Source organism: Anas acuta, chromosome 7, assembly GCF_963932015.1.
Source record: "Anas acuta chromosome 7, bAnaAcu1.1, whole genome shotgun sequence".
NCBI classification, from domain to species: domain Eukaryota; kingdom Metazoa; phylum Chordata; class Aves; order Anseriformes; family Anatidae; genus Anas; species Anas acuta.
Window position 1 is genome coordinate 6,477,094 of NC_088985.1, and position 21,991 is coordinate 6,499,084.

Here is a 21,991-nt window from a genome sequence, read left to right on the forward strand (position 1 = left end):
AGAGATGGGAGAAATCCACACTTGAACTGCGGATTCCAGCTCCACAGAGAATGGTGCATTCTGATCCCATGCTTGACCTCTTCCAAAATATTTCTACTTATAGCTTTGATTGGTTTTAAAAACAATGATTGAGCAAGAAGGCAAACTGACACTGTTTAAGAAAAACAATCTTAAAGATACAATCTGGGGAATCTGTAAAGTGTGCCTGTCTGAAGAGCATTTTAGTCCAAACCTAAAAATTGTAAACAAATACAGGTGATATATTCCAAAATGTCTTCTGCAGAGACAACAGGAGAGACCTGATGAATGTTTCAGAAAACAGTTTTGCACAAAGATTGCGAAAACTTCCTTGTTTAAAGGAACAATACCAGGAATAAGATCAGGTTTTGAAGAGTAGATTTTGCTTTGCAGAAACTATTGAAGTGTAAGCTAACAAACACTTTCAAATAGATAGGAGGATGCAGAATACCATTATAACTCATGCATGCACTTTACATGTACACGTATTGTGCACTGTAAAACCAGAGTGAAAAACAGTTTGCTTGCTGTTTTGATTACTTCTCATTGAAGCTTCCCAAAAGCTTCTAAGTGTGGAAATACCCATCCAGATGTGATGGACAAGCCTGGACATTTGGCTATCCTTGTAGGCCATGCCCCTTTGCTTCCTGGTCCCCTCTCTCCTTTCCCCATGAGTCACAGACAGCAGTGTGGGGCCTGGAAGCAACTGCAAAGGGCACTGCAGAGATGGTGCTTTCCCTGGGACAGTCTACTATCTCCAGAGCCCCGGAGTCACAGGCTGATAGAAAAGGTCCAAAGATCTTAGCAGCACAGAGCTTTCAAAGACAAGCATTGAGCCGTACAATTAACAACTGTAATTAATTATAATATTGCTTCCCAGAAATGTTTAAATAGCTAACTGATATAATTACAGCCTTATTAGATACTTTTTTTTTGTTTGTTTGTTTTTTTTACTTTAACCATCATCAACACAGAGTAAAATGCCAGCCGTATCTGTATCTCTTCAGAGATTACAGGGAAGCAGCCTTGCAAAGAAATCCTGAGCAGTGTATTAACATCGGTCTGTATTTTCTTCTTCCTATCTGGTGTTTGACAGACAGCAACGTAAGTAGTCATTTTCCATGGCACTTCTGTCGCAACAGCAACGTATGCAAAACATTAGTGTAATGTAGTCCTTTCTGTGCCAAAGCAGAGCGAAAAGAAAAAAACAAACTAATCAGTTTATTGCTATTTGACAGTACCAGGCATGTTTGCTCAGTATGCCAAGCTAAGGAAGACTATTCACTAGTCCAGTGTGTACTGCTACACATAAATCTTTCTGCATGGAGAAGCTTAATGAAAACACAGCACAGGAAGTTTTTGTGAGAAAGATGCCCAGAACAAAGAGCAAGTGACGCCTGCCTGAGCTGAGATGTTGCGGTGTACTTCCTCACTTTCCTTCCTGAGCGATGCTGAGCTTTTCCGCTGAGCTTCTAAGATGATATCTGACAAAGTACACAATAAGCTACCACATGCTTAAAACAGTACTATCAAGGTTAAAAATAACACAGGCATATTTAATTTTGTAAATAACACCCAAACATTCTCAAAGCCAGTTCTGTTCAGCAATGCGTTGGTGGATCTCACTAATGTGCTTTTTTAGGTGCTGTACAACTGCCAGTCCCTGCATCTATTCCATGCAGGTTTTACACTTTTATATTACCATCACAGCTCCTTTTTCATGCTCCTGAATGTACTTTAAGATGCCACTTAGTTTCATTATCACTTTAAGGAGTCTAAATACAATTTATGAGCAATGAATGAGCAATGAATGTTTTATGAAGGATACCCACTGGTTACAGTGACTTGCAGTGGTTGCAGTGGTGCAGATCTGCAATTGAAAATAACCTATTGAGAGCTTTTTTTTTTTTTTTTTTTTTTTTTTTTTTTTTAAGTTTACCTATACAACTTTTCCCAGTAGGAACAGTTGGAATCTCATCAGTTACCAAGTAATGGTGCTCAGATGCCACTGTGAATACAATACTTCAGCACAGTTTGTTCATCTTTTTTCTATCCCCCTCCCAAGCACAGCTCTTAGCTAGTTGGTAGTGGATCGATAACTTTTGTTTTGCTGTTACTCTCATTTGGTATTTGGAATATATGCTTTATGTGCCACACATCCATTATAACTTAGTAACAGGAAGTCCATTTAAAGTCTTATTTTAGTTTTGAAGTTTTTCAATCACCCCCAGCAGTTGAAAATTCTTCCCCTAAGACTCCTCTCACACTCAGTAAATTTCCTAGCTAGCAAGCAATCAGCCATAAGCAATTTACGTTACGGTTACTTCACTGGCAAGTCCAGTATGGTTACAAGTGATTTGACAAGAACCCTACATTTCTGACCTATATAATAAAAGAGATTATAGTTTCTGATAAGGTTCCCAGGCATTTCTTCTAGTTAATGCAACTGTCTATTTGAGATTTTTTCTTTTAGTTTGTCTTGTTTTTAAAAGACAAAATTCCTTTCTCATTTCTATTTTCTCATTTCTGTTGTTTCCCCAATTCATACGAAAACTGGACCTGACATCTTCATATAGGATTAAGCAGTGTCAAGTAGCTCTAAACACAATATGTATCTGCAAAAATAATGAACTACTCAAAAACAGAGTACTGTAACAAACAAAAATCCATTTGCTCAAGAGAACGTGTTAAGGAAATTCTCATTGAGAGTTCTGTGTGAACAGAGATGTGTTTCAGAGCTGCTGTTTTTTGTTTGTTTTGTTTTTTTACTCAGTAGCGAGATTTCCAAGAACTAGTGCTTGCCAATGTATTCTCTTTTAAAATTCTGTGCCAAATGCCTTAAATTAACATAAGTAATAATCCCACTGCAATAAAAATTGAGTAGAACAGAGGAGAGCTCATACAGTGTACGTCTCAATTCAAACTCCTGTTTCCTGTCTTCATCTGTGGACTCAAAACATGCTCCCACAGACATTAATTCAATGGATAAGTGAACCTGGAGACACAAAGATACCCTGCAGGAGTAGGGCCATCATGGCCAGCAGTGTGAACTGGTAGCAAGTTGCAGTCTTTCTTAAGAAACACCTGCTGCACCATGATATGAGCTGTTGGCGCTACAGAGAATAAAAAGATTGGATGAGAATAGACTTGTAAAATGGTTAGACAAATTACATGTATAAGTTAGATAGGGATGAAGCCCCTCTCCCACATTGATAAATCATACAATTCTGCCCCTACCTCAAAAGCCAGCCCTCTACCCCAGAAAGAACCGTCCACCTGCTGATATTAGTTGCATCTTAAGCTCAGATGGCAGGATCAGCAGGCTTGCTTTAATGTAAAAGACAAAATCCTATGATAGGTCTCCCATCATGCAAAATCAAGTGTTTGGTTTCATGCATACAATTGTGTCAAGCTATAAGAGGAAAAGGGAACAGCAATCACGAGTGAAAGCCTTTTGAGTATTTCCAGGTTGACTGCTACCGTCTGCTTGCAACTGAATTAGTTACTGTGTGACAGGAAAGGTGCTCAGAGAATTCTGGACTGTGATTCTTCCACTTCTGCAAAAGGGAAACGTGGCGAGAACACTCTCCCTACAAAATGCAGGTTGTGCAGATAGGTCTCACCCTGAATCCTTGGTGTCTTCATCAGCCCACAAAGAGGAAGATCCTGTCAGACTGAAGTTATATCTAAACCTACACACAGAATATTATTTTTAAATTGAGGAATCTGATACTTGCAATAGGGCTTGGTGAATCATTTCAAAGATACCATAATAAAATGGGACTGAGGAAAGGTCTATTTCTGCCATGGATTCAGTACCACAAAAGAAAGCTTAATATATTAAAAATGCATTTGTTATTGAGAGAAAGATGATGGCCTGATCAGCAGCAGACAAATAAAACATTGCAGCAGAAATGTTCTCTACAGAAGAGGAAAAAGGAAGAGAAAAAAATCTCACTGTAGTATAATGAACATATCAATCAACACAGAAAAGATTAGCAGTGAGAAGAGGCGAAAAAAAAAAATAAAAATATGAAATTAGAGACTCCAGCAGGAATAAAAATGTCCAAAGAGACAAATACTTCTGATGCTTATTTTCCCTATTATTCCTGTATTTAAGTGTTTGGCAGAATGCCATGCAAGAAAAGCATATTCAGCACCAAGATCTACATATGGGGGGGGAGATACTGTTAAGATACCGTGAGAGACAAAAGAAGTGCTGGTGGGCAGAAATCTTAAAAAGTTGCCCTTGAGAAAAGTAGAAATAACCTTCCCACCCACCCACCCCCCCCCCCTCAAAAAAAAAAGGAATAAAAAAAATTATCAAAAACCTTATCATTTCCATTGAAACTGCATCAACAACATTTCAATTATTCTCAGAGGGAACCTGAATATCAAAATAAAGCTGAACTGTAGGCAGCCTTAGAAATCTGACAATATCCTTATGGGGAGCTATTAAAGTGATGTTATCGTGCATAATGCGATCTATACATCCTCACTCCTCATTTTCAAACTTGCAGATGCTACCAATAGAAAGTGTGGGTGATCATTAAGTTGAACTATCAGCTGGAAACAGGGGAACCGCTTTGAATAGGTAGCAGGGGCGTTGTCTCAGTGAGCTTCCCTGTAACATAGTCTGTGTCCTGGGCAACTCTATGGCAGTCAGTTTTCTGAAGATATCCATTCCAGAAATAACAACAACAACAAAATATTAAGTTTTATTCATCTTACTTTGCAGTTGTTTTGCCTCAGCCACTGGAAGTATCAAACCCAGACAACTTAAGCAGCAAAGCAGCAGGTCCAGGATGAAAATTAAGTAAAGATTTATGAGCTCTTGCTAATTTTTCAGTGCATCACTACATGTAAACAATGTTGTTCAAACAAAATAAAGCTCCTAACCAATCCGCACTGCAACTTAAAAAGACTACTAGTCTTTACAAAAAAGAAATAGCACACATGAACGTGGTCAAACTGAATCTTTTTTTTTCCCAGCATCTTATGAATGCTCTTAGGCATTATTTACCCATCTACTGCTTAACGGTATAAAAAGACAGCTTGGAAATTCCTCAGACTAGATACAGACATCAGCCCTGGTCAGGTGATGTTCCGATGTTACTTTAAATCCTGTTGAAGCTTATGAAGCAGATAAATAATTTTTAAGGGTCACTGTATGAATAAATTAGACATGACAAATTCTTCCATCACTCTCCTATTTCCTACAATTAATGGCATTTCTGATAAAAAGTGGCATGGCTTTATTGCAAAAAATAATTTCAATTTCAGTCCAAGCAAGGTGCATTACCAACCTAGCAAAACTAATTAATTTTGCTCCAAGCATTCTTTACAGAGATGCCTGTTTTGAACAATTTTCAGCTTAATGAACCAGCTCCAAGAGGAAATGCACCATTAATGAAAGGAAAGCTACTTACTTTTTTGTTTTGTTCTGGCAAGTTTTTGTTTTGGCCTTCAGATGGCTCGTCTTGAGTTAATTCAATTCTCATCACTGCATGCCTCTTGAGCTGTGAATGGTGCTGCCACGAGTGCCTACTTGGTTGCACGCTTCCCTCCAAAAGAAAAGGGAAGCTAATCAATTCAGTTACCTTACAGCCACTATGACCATCTGATAAATAACTTTAAATACTAGTCCCACAAACTAACAGTCAGTGGGAAAACAAAAAGAATATCTGGGAAAAGACGCAGACAAAAAGGGTTGCAAACATGCCTCTTTAAGTATACCTGTATCAGAGCTAAACATCTTTTCTGTCACAGCTATTCTCCAGCGAAGGAAAAACTACAGAAATTCTACTCATGAGAATAACAAAATCTACCATTTTTCCTCTAAACTGAAATCTCACAATTAGTTTTACCCTTTACCCTCTTACAGGGAGGCAATGTGACAGCTTTGGATCAAGTCCAATAGCTCAACTCCTTCTTTCAATAAATACAACCTGAGTTTTCCTCAAGCTCTGTCATAAACGTGCTTGAAACATTAAGACCTACATCAAAGGCGAGCTGGTGTGGAAGAAGACTGGCCTGGCTGAACAGAGAGTTGTGGCTAGAGCTTAGGAAAAAAAAGAGGGTTTATGATCTTTGGTAAAGAGGGCAGGGCACTCAGAAGGATTATAAGGATGTTGTAAGGATGTGTAGGGACAAAATTAGAAAGCTCATCTGGAGCTCAATCTGGCTATTGCTGTTAAAGACAACAGAAAATGTTTTTATAAATACATTAGCATGAAAAGAAGGACTACAGAGAATCTCCATCCTTTACAGGATGCAGGGGGAAACTTAGAGACAAGAGATGAGGAAAAGGCTGAGGTGCTTAATGCCTTCTTTGCCTCAGTCTTTATCAGCAAGACCAGTTGTTCTCTAGATACCCAGTACCCTGAGCTGGTGGAAGGGGATGGGGAGCAGGATGGGCCGCTCACTACAAGAAGGACATGGAGGTGCTCAAGAGAGTCCAGAGAATGGCAACGAAGCTGGTGAGGGGCCTGGAGAACAAGTCCTACGAGGAGCGGCTGAGGGAGCTGGGCTTGTTCAGCCTGGAGAAAAGGAGGCTCAGGGGCGACCTTATTGCTCTCTACAGGTACCTTAAAGGAGGCTGTAGCTAGGTGGGGGTCGGTCTGTTCTCCCACGTGCCTGGCAACAGGACGAGGGGGAATGGGCTGACGTTGCACCAGGGAAGGTTTAGGTTGGATGTTAGGAAGAACTTCTTTACCAAAAGGGTTGTTAGGCTTGGAAGGGGCTGCCCAGGGAAGTGGTTGAGCCATGCCTGGAGGTCTTGAAAAGATGCTTAGATGTAGAGCTTAGGGATATGGTTTAGTGGGGGACTGGTTAGTGTTAGGGCAGAGGTTGGACTAGGTGATCTTGGAGGTCTCTTCCAACCTAGGTGATTCTGTGATCAAACTTCCCATGTCTGGATTCCGGTATTCTGTTTTAGTAAGAGGGTACTTGGATATCTCCACCTAGGTATTGTTGGGTACTGAATGGTACCTTGTGGTAATAATAAAAGTAAGAGAAGATATACAAAAGCAGTATTATCTCAGTCAGTACCACAAGTTTAAAGTAGGTGCCAGATAGAATCCATCTTTTGTGTAGAAAGCTGGAGAAATTATAGTCGTGACATGGTATATTGTAATGTAAGTGGACATAGCTTCCACTAAGGATGTCTCGGACATCAAGTGACCTGCATGATCAAAGCCTTTAAATTGATCTCTGTGATCAAGAGAGATCCTTGTCTTACAAAGAAATCTTCAATTTATTCAACTTAAAGTAATTGCAACAAGAAAAGAGAGCTCTATAATTTACTAAAGTGAAAACTCACAGAAGACTAACTTTCTCCCTCTTGAGAGCACTTTAGAAAAGATGTTTAATTATTACTGAAGCTCAAGAGAAGCACTTGTAATCTGATGAAAATGAAAGTGTACAAATCCTTCACACCTTCTTTCAATTTCTCTGCAGTGGCAGAGTCAGTAACTGTAGACTTGATGTTAGAGGTATTGCTGCCTAAAATTATACAGTAGGTTTATATAATAAAGACTTCAAGCCACAGTCCAAGTAAGTTACCACAGTCTCTCCTCCAACTCTCCCTCCCAGGACAGAGATAGAAGCAAATGCCTTTTTGGCTTTGCAACCTCAGTAAGTATGCTGCAGTGATATACAGACAGGAACACAGAGGACACATTATTAAATATTAGTGTACTGTTATACAGAGACAGCTCAGCTTTGACCCCAGATCCATAGGAACAGGTGATGTGGTCTCTTTGACGATATTCCACTTACCACTAGAATTACTAGTAAATGAAAGAGTGAAAGCTAAACAGGGTGGGAAAAAAATAAAGAAATAAAACGAGAACTCAGCTTATTTCCACTAGGCATGACTTTACTGACTGCCTGCAGCACTAGGCTAGCAATTTACTTTGTGATTTCAGTTGAAATAGTAGATGAACCTATTTAAGTGCCAAATCTAGCAACTATTAAATACTAACCTTAATAACTATTTCTGAGCTGCTTTCTTAAAGGAAACAAAGGAAGGCAAACACATTATCATATTTCCACCAGTTTCCCCGCAAGTACATTCTTGACCAATTTCAATGCAATTTGGGATATGGATTGAAGTCTGCACTAACCCCCAGCACCACCTGTGCAGCAGTATCTGCTTTTTGTTGGATTTGTGGTTCATTCTTTTTTCTCCTCCAGGAAATGACCTGATAATTTCCTCATGTTCTTATACTGCCACTGCTGGCGGTAGAAGGAGTATCTGGGTGAATACACAAAAATCCATCTGCAGTGGCAACACATTCATCTCAGCCCAGTTTCTTTGAAGACAAAACTGGGCAAGGGAGAAAGCTTCTTTTAATGATCTCACAGAAGTAGTCTTCCAAGTGTCCAAGAACTGACACCATATCTCTGCATAATTCAGCCTCACCCTCACCCAGACATGCAGAAACACACAGCCAGGTAACTCTGAAATCAGACCTTCTGTGTCTCCTCCTCCCTTTTCTTTTTCATGTACATTATCAATCCTAACTCTTTACTGCCCAAGGAGTAAACGAGTTCAGCCCCCCACATAACATGTCACAGAAGTTTTAGCATTAGGAAACTCTTGTGTCCCAGCTGCCCTCCATGTTCTGCATGATGCTGAACAGTGAACGTGCATGCATCCAGATAAAATATCACTGAAAAACACAAATAAACGAAAATTACTGCTTAGCAGCCTCTCTATACCCTCTAGCTACTGAAGGAGCTACTTACTGAATTACATGCCTATATCCACAGCAAAACTGAGGGCATGCAAGAACTGGACACAGACAACCCGTCCTGTATAGGAGGCCATTTGATTTTTGATTGTTGGCCCAAAGCAGCAGTCACCTACAAGCCTTGGTTTCTAAGCCCTGCAGAAGAGGTAGTAGGTTACAGCCCCAGACTGCAGGTGGGACAGGCAGGCATAGAATAAAAAGACGTGGTAAATGATTTCATTTTCTGATGTCTGAGATGCAATGCAGATACTCTGTGTGGCTTGTCTCAAGGGTACAGCTACTAATCTCTCTCACAAGAGAGAAGAAATAAGCTCTCAGCTCTGAATCCATCCAAACACCTGTCTTCACTTGAAAATCCTGGAGGGAACAATCTGGAATCGACTGAATTAGTGGCCTTGTCGGAGTCCTGCCTCATTCCTCTGAGTGTTGGAAACAAAGCACAAGGCCACTTTAATCTAAACTTGTCCTTTAGATCCTTTGGCTCTCATTTCATGGCTGAGTGCACAGTTTAAAATACTTATCAGCCCTCACTAAGATTTGTGAAACTGCTTGCTCTTACTCAGGTTCTTTGTTTTCTTGTGAAAGACTCCTTTTTTTTGACTTCTCCATTAAAACTTCCTATTTCCTTCCTGATCCATCACTGAATTAGACTTGATTTCTATAGTAAGGAAGTGTCATGGCTAACGGTGCCACTCAGGCAATGCATGCTTTATTAGTTGTAAACTGCCACTGAGTTAATGCCATAAAGAGAAATGCACAGAGGAGTTGCAATCTGAGTAACTCCTGGTTTGAGTGAGCACATAACACCTGTCTGCCTCGGGACCCTCAACCTGTTCTCCAGGATTATTATATTAACTTGCTATAGCACTTGTTCTGTTTTTGGTGCTTCTGAAATTGTGGTTTCTGTTCAGAGGTTACCAGAATCTTTCTAGGAACACAGATAACGTCTTTAGTTTTTATAAAAATTCCTCTTCTGTTTGAGAGTGTATACTCAGGGTGCTTGGGGGAGTTCCCTTCAGAATACAACAAATGCATGTTTCTGCAGAAACATAATACTGTCTAATGATTTCATCATCCAAACTGCTACACCTAAATGAGTGGTTACATGCATTCTGAATTCAGATAGATTTCTATTTATAGAGCATTTATTTGTCTGAGATGCATTTAAATATCAACTGCAGCACCTAATGCCAAGTTTTATAACATGTCATTCACAATCCATTAAGTATTTTATTACATGCATTGTAGGAGAGAGAAATTTATAGTGCTCATTTATAGTATTAATAAGCAATGATGAAACCACACTAAAGATGTATTGCTTTTTGCTTTATGTGGAAGTTTACCACATTCGTGGAGGTTTAAAGCTTAGCTACAAGTCATGTTTTAATGTTTTATTGTAATAAAATACATGATCTAACTGCTGTAATGTACATAAAAATTAAGAGAAACACTACTAAAACTATATAGGTTTTCATATTGAGGCATGAAGACAGACTTAACATACTCTCAGCTGCTCTGTAAGCTGTAGCACTGTGTGGAACTGAATATTGATTTGCTCATTCAAAAACATTTACCAGGTGCTTCATCACATCGTGTTTCAAATGAATACTTCAACTTTGTTTGAAAACCAGGGGGAGGAACACAACAGCTTCACACACTAAATTTCTTCCCTGCATCCTTCTCAAACTTCGCTAGGTCGTCCATCACCTAAAGTGTTTCTTTTCCCACGCGTTCTGATTGTCAAAATTCAGAATCAGCAGGGAAACGTAGGCTTTCCACTTCTTCTTAAATTACCTTTCAAAATCTCAATTCCTACTACTGTCTAGAAGAAGGATAGGAATGTTTCCAGATGTATAGGAAAAAACATTTTCTTCATTTCTGCTGCTACTGTCCTCAGGAAGTGCCATCTCCATATTTGTTCAATTCTCCCACTTGCCAAACAAGCCCAGATAGAAAGACCATCTACACATATATGGGTAAAAAAGCAGTTGCTTTAAAAATAAATTCAAAAGCATCCAGGGCCAATTAACACTTCCCATAAAATATTGCCATGAGTTTTCGTGGTTCTTTCCCTCTTCACAAAGACCCTGGGGAAGGGAAAGGAAGTGAGAGAAAGAAGAATATTTTTGATCAGTTCATATTTTGATCTGAATAGTTCCTGTTCTCCTCCCAAGCAGCTCTGAATCCTATGGTCTGTGTCCTGCTAGCAATTTCCAGAGGTTTTCACATTCACCGGCTTTCAGTCAATCCCTACTCAACTTCTGTTATTTCAACCAACCTGTACCTGAACACAATTTCAAGCAAAGCTTATCTAGCTTATCTGACCAAGTATTTGTAGAAGTCTCCAATATTAAATTAAAGTCTCATAATTACTGGTTGCTTATGTATAGAAAATGGGAACTAAAAAATTAACTTATTACATTACCTATCAGTTTTCCCATTTTCTATATTATTTTCTTTTAATAGAAACCTCATCAGGGCAGCAGGTTCGAAGGCAGCATTCTCCAGAAGAAACGTACTTCACTCCACATGACAAACAGAGGCAGAAGTAATTTGCTCAAAGTAAATGCAATTTCTGTGACAAACCATTAAGAAAATGCTGATCTCTGGAGCACTATTTTATAACCAATGAGGAGAAAGCTATGACTGCTCACTTAATGATTTGAGAGCAAAGTACAAAATACGCTGAAAGATCATGAGACATGAGGCCTAGAATTTCAATGTTCAGGTTTTACAGATCTTGAAATTCACAAAGCAATTTTCCTAAAGAAAATAATTCCAAGGTATTATTTCCAATTAAAACAGAAGTTTGGGAAATGAAAACATTGTAAGTCAAAACACACACATTTTTTTTTGATTTTTTTTTATAGCGCGACTCTTCCTTTCATTAAGTAAAAGTGGGTGAACAAAGGTACAGGGAGGTTAAGCAAGTTACCAGTCTTACAGCAAAGTATGCAAAACTTTGCTATAAGACTGCGAAGACGAAGCAGCACCGAAGTCCCAGCTCTTAGCCTTACACAGCAACCAAGAGTACAACCTGTAGCCTTCTTCCATCTTACCTACCAGTTTTAATTCGTGTATACCAGTGATGCTAATGCTTTTTCAGTTTTGCAGATAAATTGACAAGGTAGTGAACTTTATCAAGATCATTTTCTCTTCCAACTTGGCATGTACAGCCTGTATTTATGTAAAAATAGACAACATTTATGTTAAGACCAAAATTATTGCTTACAAAGCATTTGTTATATGGAAATACATCGGTGCCTTTGTAGTGGTACCGTTATGACAGCTATTTCAGTTTACCCCATTAAACCTACTTTCTTTACAGTCATCTGTAGTCTTGCACTTTTAGCCAAAGTCATCAAATCCTATTACTCCATGGTTTTTATCTTTGTGTTATGCTGATATTCTAAATTCCTTTGTCCAGTCTGTTTCCTCTCTGTCACAACATGCCCTTGATCTCTTGATCTCTTGCCATTTATTTCCTCTCATCCCAAACTCTTGAAAAGCATTACAAGTCTAGGCTAACCAGGCACCTGCTCCATCTGGAGAGAGAACTAAAACACAACTAAATCCTTATCTGGCATGCTTCTAATGAGTAGGCTGCTTCCTAAATAACTTGTATATATATATATATATATATATATATATATATATATATATATATATATATATATTTATATTTATATAAAAGGCAACTACAAATACAGAAGAACATATAAAATAATACCCAAATGAGAAAAAAAGACTGCTTAGATCATTGCATAGATCTCCACTTCCTATGTGCACCTTCCCAAGCTCAGATGTTACAAAATACTAAAGCAAAAGCTGTAGAAGAAAATTGGTTTCCTCTCTAGGTCCATGCAAGGTGCATCATGCTCTGGCAGTGATTTGTTTTCTTCCCTTCCTTCCCCTCTGGCAGTGACTATGGTCTATGCAGTAGAGATTGCACAAGCTGCATCATCCCAAACAGCTGCAGTTTTGTTTGTGCTTGAGGCCAGTACATATAATCACAAAGGCTTAATTAAACAGCACCCCTGTGCACTTCAGAAAATTCATAAAATACTATGGACCACTCATGTTGTTCTGGTTAAGCAGTGGTTGGAAAAGGCAGTAACAGCAAATCCACATTTACCTCTTTGCCCTTATTGATCTTGCAGTACTATACGATTAAACTTGGTCAAGCCCACTATTATTCTCCAGGATTAAAAGGACAAAAGCCTGGACTTCGTCCAGAAGACATCCACAGGAGTCAATGGTGGAGACTTCTTGGGGCAATGCTTTTTATCTTCTTGTAGCCAAAAAGTGCCAGAAGACATTCTATTGAAATTCGCAGTGCAACTTCTACTTCATGAAGCTGGTTTCTTTCCTACCCTGAGCACATCATTTTGGGCACAGAAAAGAAAATGGATCTAAAGATCAAACCCTACAGTGGCAATCCCACTTGAGTCAGAGCTCAGGGAAGAACTGGACAGGAATGACTTCTCACCAGGTGGGCGGTAAACCTGTGCAGCAGCAACAGTACTGAAAGATCACTCAAATATCAGAGCAAATGGGGTGCAGTTAGAAGCACCTTTTTTCTACAGGTATTGCCGCGTCTTCTAGCTTAAATGAGAAAGAAGATACAGTGTTATCAGGAAGGACAACAGTGAAATGGATGAAAAACTTGCAGACAGCATGGCAGAAAAACTCAGTAGGGGGACCTGACACACTCTGTCCCTTGCCACACTCCAGTAGAGGACCTTCATTCAAGGAGAGTTATTAACAACGCACAAAGTAAAACAAGAGTCAGGCCAAAAAGTTCTTTCCTCTTCACCACTGGTGTCAGCAGAAGAAGCAAATACTACACAAATAATAAGCCTATCTATTTCACAAGACTCAATCTGACATTGCATAGCACGTTTCATATTTTTCAGCTGTAAAGGGGAAAATTACTCATCCACTCCCTCGGTTCTATCATGGCACAGACGAAACCATTCATTCTTTTCAAGAAACCTAAAATCTTCTTTTATTCTAACTAAGAATTCTGCTTCAAAAAGTTACACTTCTGAAAGGCTCGAGAAGCACAAAAAAAGAGTAATGGGGATCAGAGAGCCTCCTGGGAATATCCTCCATACAATAACAGGCTCTCAGTCAATCCTGCCGATACAAAAAGAGAGCTTGCATAAGGGATAGGAAAGGGAAAAGGAAAAGCTAGGGAAATTGCTGGTCTACGTAATTTTCTGCATCGGTGAGCCCTGGAAAACCAAGCATAAGTAACTGCAGAAGGCAGTCTTCCCAGCATTCGGATGCAAAATATTCAGGGCTTTGATTTTAACCCTGCAGGTTTTTGCATGTGACTAGTCTCATTAACATGATTAGAAATGCACACCTAGGCACTGGTCCTACTCCACAGGACTAGAAATCTGCAGGATTACTGTTAAGACAACTGGACACACAAGATAGCACCTGTATTAAGATTCTTAATTTCATATTCATTATTAAAAAGTCTCCTGACATCTACCAACAGAGATGGTAATAAGAGCCTCACCTGGCTTTTCAGAGCACTTCCAACAGGAGCAGCGCGAGAATGGAGTCCCATGCTCCCCTTCAGGACCTGGCAGGAGCCAGGAGCCAACAGCTGGCTAGCTATTCTGCGTGGTAGAAGACATTAGAAGAACCTCTCCTGTTTTAAACTTTCTGCACCATGCCAGTTCCACTTCTTTTGGGGCTGGGTTAGTAAGATCCTTTCGTGAACACCTGCAGCTCTCTTGGGGTGGGAGTCTGCCCTGTCCTTTAAAGATTCCCTTCTGCAGGTTATCACCATCAGAACTGCACATGAGCTCTTTCACTCGCAGAAGCCTATTTGTTCCCTACTGTGCAACTGACCTAATTCCTGACTTCAAAAAATAATAAATAAATAAACAACCAAACATCTAAATCCAAACATCACAGCATCTCCTGTGAGACAATCATTCACTCCCAGGTTGGGAAAGGTCCTCACAATGTATCATATAATTGGGAGGTACAAAGCAGGCCATCCTAAAGTTAAACATGATTTGTTGTTTACAGTATCGATTATAATATTTAACATTTCTCAGCCCTCTCTAGGCCCTTCCAATTGTAGATTTTAAAATACATAAGCACATAAATCCCAGCCCCCTGATCCCTTATTATTACCAACAAAGCTCTTGCAGTTTCTCTAAGTAACTGCACATTTGTAGAGGGTTTTCACTGGTACCTAAATGCTCTCAAGAATTTGATTTGTACAAGAAAAGAAGCTTGTGTCATGACCAGAGGCACTAAAAAAATCCTAATTCTGTCTGAGCAAACCTCAACCGCCCTTCTCATAACTTCCAGCTCCCACCATTACGGCTTTTCTTGGCTTACTGGTGGGCCCAGAGTTCACAATTCAGACTGGGAGCCAATATACAACCTGCTCAGCCAGGTGCCACCAGGAAAAAAAACATCTTAACAGCTAAATTCTTATTCTCCCTCACCAGGGATGTGAACAGAGCTTCCCTCCTTTGCCCAGCCAGTGACTCTGCACGTGTCCTGCAGAGAGCTGACATCTTTCAGACTGAACTCCTGCTGCAGGTTTGAGAAAGTGTGTGACCAAGAGGTTTATCAGCTCTTCAAGAAGAACAGAAAAGTCACAGAAGCCCATGTCCCTTAGAAAAAGGCAATTAAATAAATACAAGAAGTGGGAGGGGAAAAAAAGGGAAAACTTTTCTCTCACTTAATGTTAGAAATGCTGGCTTCTAATCTGAGCTACAAAGAAACACCTGAAGGTCCCTCCACTGAATGCTAAGTCCTCAAAAATAGGTTTCAGCTTTTTCCCTTGCAGGAAGTACTTTCTATTTTGGTTATTCTGCCTTTATTGATGAAAAATGCAGAGTCGACTATCAAGAAATTACTCCTCGAAGTGTATTACTTTTGTTGCCAGAGATACAGTTCAGAGCTCTTATCTCCTCCTGGTTTCGTTTCTTTCTGGATGCACATTTAAGCCTATCCCAGAGTTAGGCTACTGACACTGGTGTTATCTGAACTTTCTGAAGAGCTGTTGTGACATCTGCCCAGACTGCATTGATTTAGGGATGTCTGGACTTGACCATGATTACATTAGAACAGATAATGGTCTTAATGAGGAACAGATTTTATTGCCTGGGACATTTCTTTCCCTTCCCTATCTCCTTACTTACAAGGCAGGATGTTCATTTGATTCATTTATTTTTACCCAAAAGGAACAAATTTATTTTTAAATGGAAATATGGTATAAAGCTATGGAAATGTGTTAAAGGGTTAAGAAGATATTTGCTAATATTATTCAGTCTGTGTTTTTAGTTATGGATAACTTCTAGGGATATGGATAACAGATTTGTTTTCTGCCTCTTCAAGAAGAAAAAAAAAAATCACAGAAGTTACTTGAAGAACCTAAGTAAATGTGAACCTGATCACAATACTGATCTTTTCATTAGTTCAGGACTCTATGGTGCTCATATCTAAGTAGGAGACAAAATCATGATGTTTTTACAATCATATCTGAAAAAAAAAACACCATTTGACATCCCATCAGTTATTTTGCTCTTTAATCTACCAGTATGCCTGTTGCCCTTTGCAAATCATTTGTATATGCAAATGTTTAAGCTCAGACCAGAAAAACTACACCACCTTGATCCAAAACTGTGGCGGATTATCCATTGGGCAGTACAGAGAAGGCACAAGAATGAAGGAAAGAAACATGTAATTGGTTCCCAAGCCACACAGAAGAAATCCCAATCCAATAGTGAATTGATGAGACTCAGGTACTTCAATCATTTAGGTAATTTTTGGAACAGTATGAGCCCATGGCTTGTAAACCCTCATTTTTTCCATATTTAAGAACTGCTGCACATGTGCATATTGAGTATTTTTTTCTAAAAACATGCATTGAGCAAGATCATAATTATATGAAATGAACAAATAAGTTTCAAGTACTTTTTCTTTGCAGAAATTAGAAAGTGTACTATTTCAACTTTATGCCCCATCAAGAAAAAAAAATACATGCTTTTGCTTTCAGACACAAATGGAATGAATTCTTTACTGACAATAGAATGAAAATACTGTTATGCAAATTAGCGTAGCAATGCCCACAGCTAAAATAAGCCAAACAGTGGGAGAAAAATTGCCTTTTGTCAGGAACTGAAAAGGCGTTGTACATCCATTTGAACTATCCTTAATCTTTACCATAGACAAATATTCCAAATAGTTTTAACATCACTTCTGTTGCCTAAGAAACTATCAAGCTTCTCAGCTGCTGTTCACATATTTCTATTTTTATACAACTTTGGTTTCCACATATTGACTTCTTTTAAACAACAACAAAAATCACTCTATTGGAAACCATATGAAAGGAAATTTGGTTTGCAAGCACTGTTTAAAAGATTCAGGAAACTTTCTCCATTTCTCATTTAGGGAGCAAGATGATAAATGACCACAAACTATTTTCTAAAGCTGTAGTTGCAGACATCCCTGCTTGGTTCCTGCTGTATATAATTACTTGTAAATGTAAAGAAAAGGTAACACTGCAGTCAGGTGGGGTTAATCTGACACACTATATTGCCATCCTGCTATACAGATACCTGAAACCCATGGTTTAGAAGCAGGGATGTGTGTCTGACAAGTGGAACTTCTCTACAAACATTATTGTCAAAGGTTGTGTTTGTTTGGTTGGTTTTGACAGTAAAATATTTATTTTCTCTAAAACTTTTGGAAGTTTACAAACGTCAACTTTTTGCCATCTAAGGCATGGGGAAGTCTGTTTAGCTTATGGACTCATTTGAGTTTCTCCAGCAAATTTGCATTTCTCACCCAAGGAGCGGAATGCCTAGCTTTGCCAGGACAGGAGCTAGCAGCACGTACACGAGCTGGGAAAGCTTAACAGAGACTGCAGACAAGAAGCAAAAGCAAACCGCAAAGCCAGATTTAACTTTCCTGGTTAGGCACTGAAAATTGTTCTTGGTAAAAGAGGTTGTACTATTAGAGGTTGTACTATTAGCAGTCATATCACTTTTTTCTCCCTGTTTACATAAAATTGTAATTTGCAAGCTTTTTTTTAAAGCAGGGAAGCCTATCCACAACTGTGCACACACCAGTTAACTGTATAGCACTACAAGGTTTTCTTTGTTTTAAAAGCTCTGTAATTTGTGGCTGAAACATCCAAGAAGTCTCTGGACCACAACACAAGCAACTCCACCAAACGACTCTTCAGAGCTGTTCTGCCTGGTCAGAACAGCACCCCTTGTATACCTCAGCTTTCTTTTAAGTAGTCCACTTGCATGCCAGGAAAGTTTGGCCCATGTTTCAGTCCCAGCTCCATCCCATGCAAAATTACTAAGGTAAAGTACAAGTGTTTCACAGAAGGTGTTTCGCCCCCCCCCTCTGGGGCAGACAGATGGGCACCCAATTATAGCACCAGCACCCAAATAATCCTGCTGGCAGTGAGAGAGACTAAAACAACAGCTTAACCAATGGTAAACATGCTTCAGCTTCTCGCTGCTCCACATCACAAACCTTCTCCACAGTTGTGACTCTGGAATTCGGGCAGTCAGTCTGGCACTGCAGAGCTTGACAATCGGTACACCTCCTAACAGACATTGCCTCAGGCATCTCAACAGTAGCTGCTCATTGCCCTCTGGTGCAGCTGTTGGTTTTATTTTTTTATGAGTTACCAGCCTCAAGTAAACAACAAAAAGGATCACTTTGCAAGCCTCCTCTGAGACCATCCATTGTCACTCTGGCAAACCTGAAAGCAGGGCAGCACAGGGCAGCCAATGTGCCTGAACAACCACATGGATGCATCCCACTCTCTGCATGTGCTTCCGGTACGTCCATACATGCGTACATACACACAACTCCACGTACATACAAGAGGGTCAAGTTTAGGGATAGCTGGATGGCAAGGATAGAGGCAGATGCTGGCCTAAGCAACCCAACCTGCCCAGCTGTGGGCCATTCTAAGCAGGTGGGGATGGCACCAGAAATTTCTTTCGTACTCTCCTCCCAGGCCCACAGACTCCTAGCACTTCATGCAGGAGTGCTGCAGCCCCTTCTCCATCAGCTGCAGGAGGGAGACAGACTCACATAAATGAATTTTGTCCCTTAAAATACATTAAAAGAACATTCTTTCTTTGCCAGCGGCCCAAATTTAATTTTCAAGATTTGACAAATGAAAAATGCGCACAACCTTTATTTTTAATAAAATACTTTTCACCAAAAAAAAAAAAAAAAAGCCTTTAGTCACTGAATTGTGGAATGACTCTGGCAAAAGAGCATGAGTCAGCTCATTGCTGTCAAACCTCAAAATGCCTTATTTTTACATTTTAGCAACAGTAATTAGAATCACATCTTTCTCCCATAGTAACTGGAGAGACTGCAACATAATGCTCATCATATGAGAGACTTGTCTGAAATGTGCCCTACCTCCCTATTTATGAGCTCCTTCCCTCACTTCTGAAGGAAACGAAGAGTAACTGGGACAGATGCAAGCCCTGGGAGCCCCAAATCACTGAGACGTGTACATGCAACGGGTGCCTGAGCTCTGCAGCCTTTTCACATAGCTACTAAAAATCAAGGCTGTTTGTGACAGCAGAGGAGAAATAATTAACAAACAGGTCCTGGTAAACTCTCTCACTTCCTGAGTAATTCTATGTGCTAACACACAGGCTACCTACCAGTGCGCAGTGAAATAAAGAAAGCAGCACAATACAGGTAAAGTTGTTACCCCAACTGGTGAAGTACTGTGACACAGCGAGACTCAGCTTAAACCAAAAATTGATAAACTCGAAAACTGAAAAAAAAAAAAAAAAAAAAAGGCAGAGCTTCTGGAAGGTAACTGGCAAAACACCCCAAGCTTTTACACCCAAGAGGAGTTATTGTTTTAAAATATGCCTTCACTGCTCTTATTTTCATTTTAAAACCAATAGGACTGTGATGTGTGAGACCTTTATGCAGCATAGGTCTGCCATTGTGCCTAACAAAAACTCCACGGGTTCTGGCCTAAAATCAGGCCTTTGGAGTTTAATTATAACAAGTGACAATGCAGCTGTATCCTCACAATCCTGGCTTGAACAAAACATGATGTTTTGTGCAAATAAAATGCAACAGCTGAATGCCTCTCTTTGGGGGTGGATAGGGGCAGGGTAAACCTGAAGAGGCCAAAGGCACAGGAAAACCTAGATCTGGGACAAGACCTGTCCTGCTTACGGAAACAGCATTTGTGACAAGGATCCTGCAAACTGGGAGTGGGGCTCTGCCAGTGGGATGCTTGCAGACCCTCACCCCATAGCCCAGAGGCTGGGGTGCTCAACCAGCAGCTCCTGGACCCCTGGCCCCTCTTCTTCCTGTGATCAAGGAAGGAGAGGGCAGCAGCCAAAACCAAGACAATTCGTCAAGAGGGGTCCTCTTTTCCATCATGCTACCACCTCACTGAACGGGGAGGCAGGAATGATGCTCCTCTGGCAGAAACAAAAAACTAAGTGGCTACCCCAGCCAGAAAGGTTGTGCGCCACCAGCGTGTGATATGGATTAAGCTCTCCAATTGCACCACTGCATTTATCTATGCCAGCAGATCCCTGAATGTCCTTTGCAGTCTATTACGCAGTAACAGGAAATCCTTCAAACAGATAATGAAAACAGAATTTGATTAAGGCAGATTTTTAAGGTTCCAGTGGTATATGTCTTTTTTAGATGGTTTACATTCAATCTCATCTCCGTTATTACTCAGTTATATATTTTAACGTCAGCATCCAAGCAAAAACAAACAAACCAGAAAAACAACCAACCTTTGGTTAAGTTCTATTCTCTCCTTACAAACCATGAAGTGTACGAAGCCCTGCTACAGCTGTTAGGGCTCCCAGCTACCACCTATGAATGAAGTGTGACTCTGGAGACAGAGAGATCAGATCCCCAACCAGCACAGGGGGCCTGTTGTTAACTTTAGGGATAGTCTAAAAACGAAGAATACCAGCTGCAGTTCCAGGTTGCATGGGCAATCCAGACAAACCAAAGCTTGCTGCCCATCAAAACTTCCTGGAAAAAATGGAGTAGCCTTCTTCAACCAACAGCCTCTGCCACCTTCAGCTTGGCTGCACTGAACAGGGAGCATAGCCATCTGCAGTGGAGTTACAGATAATGAAATAGAGCAGCCTATAAATTACATCGTTTTCCATGAATTCATTACAATTTCCTGAATGCTTCTCTTGCTCAAAACAGTTAAAAACACACGTGGTGATTGTGGCTGACTTTAGGCTTCCTCTCCAGTCCCCAAGTCATATAAAAGTCTGGCTGCCACCAGTCTCCACTGCACGTAGACCTGAAGTTGTGCACAGAGCACTGCTATGCAGCTAGAGAACAAGCCTTGCACCTGGTTCTTTTGGTATCCATTGTATCCTATTGCTACGAGCACATTCATTGAAAGATCCCAGATGATCCCAGTTTTTCCTCCTATAAAAGCATTTTGAACAAAGAAATGAAAATACAAGCTTCTAAAGATGCACTGAAAAGCATCCAAAATTCAAGGTGATACTTCCACTAACCCTTGATTTATATTACTTAATCCCTTTCAGCAAGAAGCATAAATTGCAATGAAAGTCATGCTTCAGTTATCTCGAGGGCTAGTTGTTTAAGATTATTAGAACAGTAAGCCTATAAATATACACCCTCTGAAGGCAAGTATCATCAAGAAAGATGGACAAGTGTTTTTCTCTAAGGCTTACCACTTGTTCAAATGCACGAATCAGTATTTGCTTTCCAAATTCCAAGACAAATGCATCTTTGGACACAGCATTTTATCATCAAAGAGAAAGCTTTGAGAAAAAGAGTACACACTGCAGAGTAGCAAGTTTTGTAACACTTACTGTTTTGCTAATCTCCAGCTATGTCATGCTCAAGTAATGAAGTTTCCATTAAAAGTAGTGGATTTTGCATCCTTTTGGTTGAAAGGAAGAATAGAAAGCAACCAGATCTCACGTCACGCCAACTATTTATCAGTGTCTGCTTCAGCAGCAAACCAAAGGCACCTGCCATGAAAACCCAGCAATGCGCAGCGAGCCATTGCAGAGCAAGGCTCCATATTGCTGACAGCTGTTCACCACCTGCATCCTCACAGAGCCACCTTAATTAAAACCTCTTGCCTCCATGATTTAGGCTGTTGAGTTTACATGAACTGTTTGCTTCTTTTACTAACTACAGATTTCTCA